A 6,215-nucleotide genomic window follows, 5' to 3' on the forward strand; every position below is an offset into this window, starting at 1 on the left:
TATGCGTTATGCGTTATGCGTTATGCGTTATGCGTTATGCGTTATGCGTTATGCGTTATGCGTTATGCGTTATGCGTTATGCGTTATGCGTTATGCGTTATGCGTTATGCGTTATGCGTTATGCGTTATGCGTTATGCGTTATGCGTTATGCGTTATGCGTTATGCGTTATGCGTTATGCGTTATGCGTTATGCGTTATGCGTTATGCGTTATGCGTTATGCGTTATGCGTTATGCGTTATGCGTTATGCGTTATGCGTTATGCGTTATGCGTTATGCGTTATGCGTTATGCGTTATGCGTTATGCGTTATGCGTTATGCGTTATGCGTTACGCGTTACGCGTTATGCGTTATGCGTTATGCGTTAAGCGTTATACGTTATGCGATATGCGTTATGCGTTATGGGTTATGCGTTATGCGTTATGCGTTATGCGTTATGCGTTATGCGTTATGCGTTATGCGTTATGCGTTAAGCGTTATACGTTATGCGATATGCGTTATGCGTTATGCGTTATGCGTTATGCGTTATGCGTTATGCGTTATGCGTTATGCGTTATGCGTTATGCGTTATGCGTTATGCGTTATGCGTTATGCGTTATGCGTTATGCGTCATGCGTTATGCGTTATGCGTTATGCGTTATGCGTTATGCGTTACGCGTTACGCGTTATGCGTTATGCGTTATGCGTTATGCGTTATGCGTTATGCGTTATGCGTTATGCGTTATGCGTTATGCGTTATGCGTTATGCGTTATGCGTTATGCGTTATGCGTTATGCGTTATGCGTTATGCGTTATGCGTTATGCGTTATGCGTTATGCGTTATGCGTTATGCGTTATGCGTTATGCGTTATGCGTTATGCGTTATGCGTTATGTGTTATGCGTTATGCGTTATGTGTTATGCGTTGTGCTTTACGGGTTATGCGATATGCGTTCTGCGTTATGACTTTTTCATTGAACGTTATGCGTTATGCGATATGCGTTATGCGTTATGCGTTATGCGTTATGCGTTATGCGTTATGCGTTATGCGTTATGCGTTATGCGTTATGCGTTATGCGTTATGCGTTATGCGTTATGCGTTATGCGTTATGCGTTATGCGTTATGCGTTATGCGTTATGCGTTATGCGTTATGCGTTATGCGTTATGCGTTATGCGTTATGCGTTATGCGTTATGCGTTATGCGTTATGCGTTATGCGTTATGCGTTATGCGTTATGCGTTATGCGTTATGCGTTATGCGTTATGCGTTCTGCGTTATGCGTCATGCGTTATGCGTTATGCGTTATGCGTTATGCGTTATGCGTTATGCGTTATGCGTTATGCGTTATGCGTTAAGCGTTATGCGTTATGCGTTATGCGTTATGCGTTATGCGTTATGCGTTATGCGTTATGCGTTATGCGTTATGCGTTATGCGTTATGCGTTATGCGTTATGCGTTATGCGTTATGCGTTATGCGTTATGCGTTAAGCGTTATGCGTTATGCGTTATGCGTTATGCGTTATGCGTTATGCGTTATGCGTTATGCGTTATGCGTTATGCGTTATGCGTTATGCGTTATGCGTTATGCGTTATGCGTTATGCGTTATGCGTTATGCGTTATGCGTTATGCGTTATGCGTTATGCGTTATGCGTTATGCGTTATGCGTTATGCGTTATGCGTTATGCGTTATGCGTTATGCGTTATGCGTTATGCGTTATGCGTTATGCGTTATGCGTTATGCGTTATGCGTTATGCGTTATGCGTTATGCGTTATGCGTTATGCGTTATGCGTTATGCGTTATGCGTTATGCGTTATGCGTTATGCGTTATGCGTTATGCGTTATGCGTTATGCGTTATGCGTTATGCACCATGCGTTATCCGTTATGCGTTATCCGTTATGCGTTACGCGTTATGCGTTATGCGTTATGCGTTATGCGTTATGCGTTATGCGTTATGCGTTATGCGTTATGCGTTATGCGTTATGCGTTATGCGTTATGCGTTATGCGTTATGCGTTATGCGTTATGCGTTATGCGTTATGCGTTATGCGTTATGGGTTATGCGTTATGCGTTATGCGTTATGCGTTATGCGTTATGCGTTATGCGTTATGCGTTATGCGTTATGCGTTATGCGTTACGCGTTACGCGTTATGCGTTATGCGTTATGCGTTAAGCGTTATACGTTATGCGATATGCGTTATGCGTTATGGGTTATGCGTTATGCGTTATGCGTTATGCGTTATGCGTTATGCGTTAAGCGTTATGCGTTAAGCGTTATACGTTATGCGATATGCGTTATGCGTTATGCGTTATGCGTTATGCGTTATGCGTTATGCGTTATGCGTTATGCGTTATGCGTTATGCGTTATGCGTTATGCGTTATGCGTTATGCGTTATGCGTTATGCGTAATGCGTTATGCGTTATGCTTTGTAGGATATGAGTTAGGCGTTATGCGTTATGCGATATGCGTTATGCGTTATGCGTTATGCGTTGTGCGTTATGCGTTATGTGTTATGGATTTGCGTTATGCGTTATGCGTTGTGCCTTATGCGTTATGCGTTATGCGTTATGCGTTATGCGTTATGGGCTCTGCGTTGTGCGGTATGCGTTATGAGTTATGCGATATGCGTTATGGGTTATGCATTATGCGTTATGGGCTCTGCGTTATGCGTTGTGCGTTATGCGTTATGCGTTATGCGTTATGCGTTATGCGTTATGCGTTATGCGTTATGCGTTATGCGTTATGCGTTATGCGTTATGCGTTATGCGTTATGCGTTATGCGTTATGCGTTATGCGTTATGCGTTATGCGTTATGCGTTATGCGTTATGCGTTATGCGTTATGCGTTATGCGTTATGCGTTATGCGTTATGCGTTATGCGTTATGCGTTATGCGTTATGCGTTATGCGTTATGCGTTATGCGTTATGCGTTATGCGTTATGCGCGATGCGTTATGCGTTATGCGTTATGCGTTATGCGTTATGCGTTATGCGTTATGCGTTATGCGTTATGCGTTATGCGTTATGCGTTATGCGTTATGCGTTATGCGTTATGCGTTATGCGTTATGCGTTATGCGTTATGCGTTATGCGTTATGCGTTATGCGTGATGCGTTATGACATATGCGTTATGCGTTATGCGTTATGCGTTATGCGTTATGCGTTATGCGTTATGCGTTATGCGTTATGCGTTATGCGTTATGCGTTATGCGTTATGCGTTATGCGTTATGCGTTATGCGTTATGCGTTATGCGTTATGCGTTATGCGTTATGCGTTATGCGTTATGCGTTATGCGTTATGCGTTATGCGTTATGCGTTATGCGTTATGCGTTATGCGTTATGCGTTATGCGTTATGCGTTATGCGTTATGCGTTATGCGTTATGCGTTATGCGTTATGCGTTATGCGTTATGCGTTATGCGTTATGCGTTATGCGTTATGCGTTATGCGTTATGCGTTATGCGTTATGCGTTATGCGTTATGCGTTATGCGTTATGCGTTATGCGTTATGCGTTACGCGTTACGCGTTATGCGTTATGCGTTATGCGTTAAGCGTTATACGTTATGCGATATGCGTTATGCGTTATGGGTTATGCGTTATGCGTTATGCGTTATGCGTTATGCGTTATGCGTTATGCGTTATGCGTTATGCGTTAAGCGTTATACGTTATGCGATATGCGTTATGCGTTATGCGTTATGCGTTATGCGTTATGCGTTATGCGTTATGCGTTATGCGTTATGCGTTATGCGTTATGCGTTATGCGTTATGCGTTATGCGTTATGCGTTATGCGTCATGCGTTATGCGTTATGCGTTATGCGTTATGCGTTATGCGTTACGCGTTACGCGTTATGCGTTATGCGTTATGCGTTATGCGTTATGCGTTATGCGTTATGCGTTATGCGTTATGCGTTATGCGTTATGCGTTATGCGTTATGCGTTATGCGTTATGCGTTATGCGTTATGCGTTATGCGTTATGCGTTATGCGTTATGCGTTATGCGTTATGCGTTATGCGTTATGCGTTATGCGTTATGCGTTATGCGTTATGCGTTATGTGTTATGCGTTATGCGTTATGTGTTATGCGTTGTGCTTTACGGGTTATGCGATATGCGTTCTGCGTTATGACTTTTTCATTGAACGTTATGCGTTATGCGATATGCGTTATGCGTTATGCGTTATGCGTTATGCGTTATGCGTTATGCGTTATGCGTTATGCGTTATGCGTTATGCGTTATGCGTTATGCGTTATGCGTTATGCGTTATGCGTTATGCGTTATGCGTTATGCGTTATGCGTTATGCGTTATGCGTTATGCGTTATGCGTTATGCGTTATGCGTTATGCGTTATGCGTTATGCGTTATGCGTTATGCGTTATGCGTTATGCGTTATGCGTTATGCGTTATGCGTTATGCGTTATGCGTTATGCGTTATGCGTTATGCGTTCTGCGTTATGCGTCATGCGTTATGCGTTATGCGTTATGCGTTATGCGTTATGCGTTATGCGTTATGCGTTATGCGTTATGCGTTAAGCGTTATGCGTTATGCGTTATGCGTTATGCGTTATGCGTTATGCGTTATGCGTTATGCGTTATGCGTTATGCGTTATGCGTTATGCGTTATGCGTTATGCGTTATGCGTTATGCGTTATGCGTTAAGCGTTATGCGTTATGCGTTATGCGTTATGCGTTATGCGTTATGCGTTATGCGTTATGCGTTATGCGTTATGCGTTATGCGTTATGCGTTATGCGTTATGCGTTATGCGTTATGCGTTATGCGTTATGCGTTATGCGTTATGCGTTATGCGTTATGCGTTATGCGTTATGCGTTATGCGTTATGCGTTATGCGTTATGCGTTATGCGTTATGCGTTATGCGTTATGCGTTATGCGTTATGCGTTATGCGTTATGCGTTATGCGTTATGCGTTATGCGTTATGCGTTATGCGTTATGCGTTATGCGTTATGCGTTATGCGTTATGCGTTATGCGTTATGCGTTATGCGTTATGCGTTATGCGTTATGCGTTATGCGTTATGCGTTATGCACCATGCGTTATCCGTTATGCGTTATCCGTTATGCGTTACGCGTTATGCGTTATGCGTTATGCGTTATGCGTTATGCGTTATGCGTTATGCGTTATGCGTTATGCGTTATGCGTTATGCGTTATGCGTTATGCGTTATGCGTTATGCGTTATGCGTTATGCGTTATGCGTTATGCGTTATGCGTTATGCGTTATGGGTTATGCGTTATGCGTTATGCGTTATGCGTTATGCGTTATGCGTTATGCGTTATGCGTTATGCGTTATGCGTTATGCGTTACGCGTTACGCGTTATGCGTTATGCGTTATGCGTTAAGCGTTATACGTTATGCGATATGCGTTATGCGTTATGGGTTATGCGTTATGCGTTATGCGTTATGCGTTATGCGTTATGCGTTAAGCGTTATGCGTTAAGCGTTATACGTTATGCGATATGCGTTATGCGTTATGCGTTATGCGTTATGCGTTATGCGTTATGCGTTATGCGTTATGCGTTATGCGTTATGCGTTATGCGTTATGCGTTATGCGTTATGCGTTATGCGTTATGCGTTATGCGTTATGCGTTATGCGTTATGCGTTATGCGTTATGCGTCATGCGTTATCCGTTATGCGTTATGTGTTATGCGTTATGCGTTATGCGTTATGCGTTATGCGTTATGCGTTATGCGTTATGCGTTATGCGTTATGCGTTATGCGTTATGCGATATGCGTTATTCGTTATGCGTTATGCGTTATGCGTTATGCGTTATGCGTTATGCGTTATGCGTTATGCGTTATGCGTTACGCGTTACGCGTTACGCGTTATGCGTTATGCGTTATGCGTTATGCGTTATGCGTTATGCGTTATGCGTTATGCGTTATGCGTTATGCGTTATGCGTTATGCGTTATGCGTTATGCGTTATGCGTTATGCGTTATGCGTTATGCGTTATGCGTTATGCGTTATGCGTTATGCGTTATGTGTTATGCGTTATGCGTTATGTGTTATGCGTTGTGCTTTACGGGTTATGCGATATGCGTTCTGCGTTATGACTTTTTCATTGAACGTTATGCGTTATGCGATATGCGTTATGCGTTATGCGTTATGCGTTATGCGTTATGCGTTATGCGTTATGCGTTATGCGTTATGCGTTATGCGTTATGCGTTATGCGTTATGCGTTATGCGTTATGCGTTATGCGTTATGCGTTATGCGT

This window comes from Lasioglossum baleicum, unplaced genomic scaffold (genome assembly GCF_051020765.1).
Source record: "Lasioglossum baleicum unplaced genomic scaffold, iyLasBale1 scaffold0224, whole genome shotgun sequence".
Classification (NCBI taxonomy): domain Eukaryota; kingdom Metazoa; phylum Arthropoda; class Insecta; order Hymenoptera; family Halictidae; genus Lasioglossum; species Lasioglossum baleicum.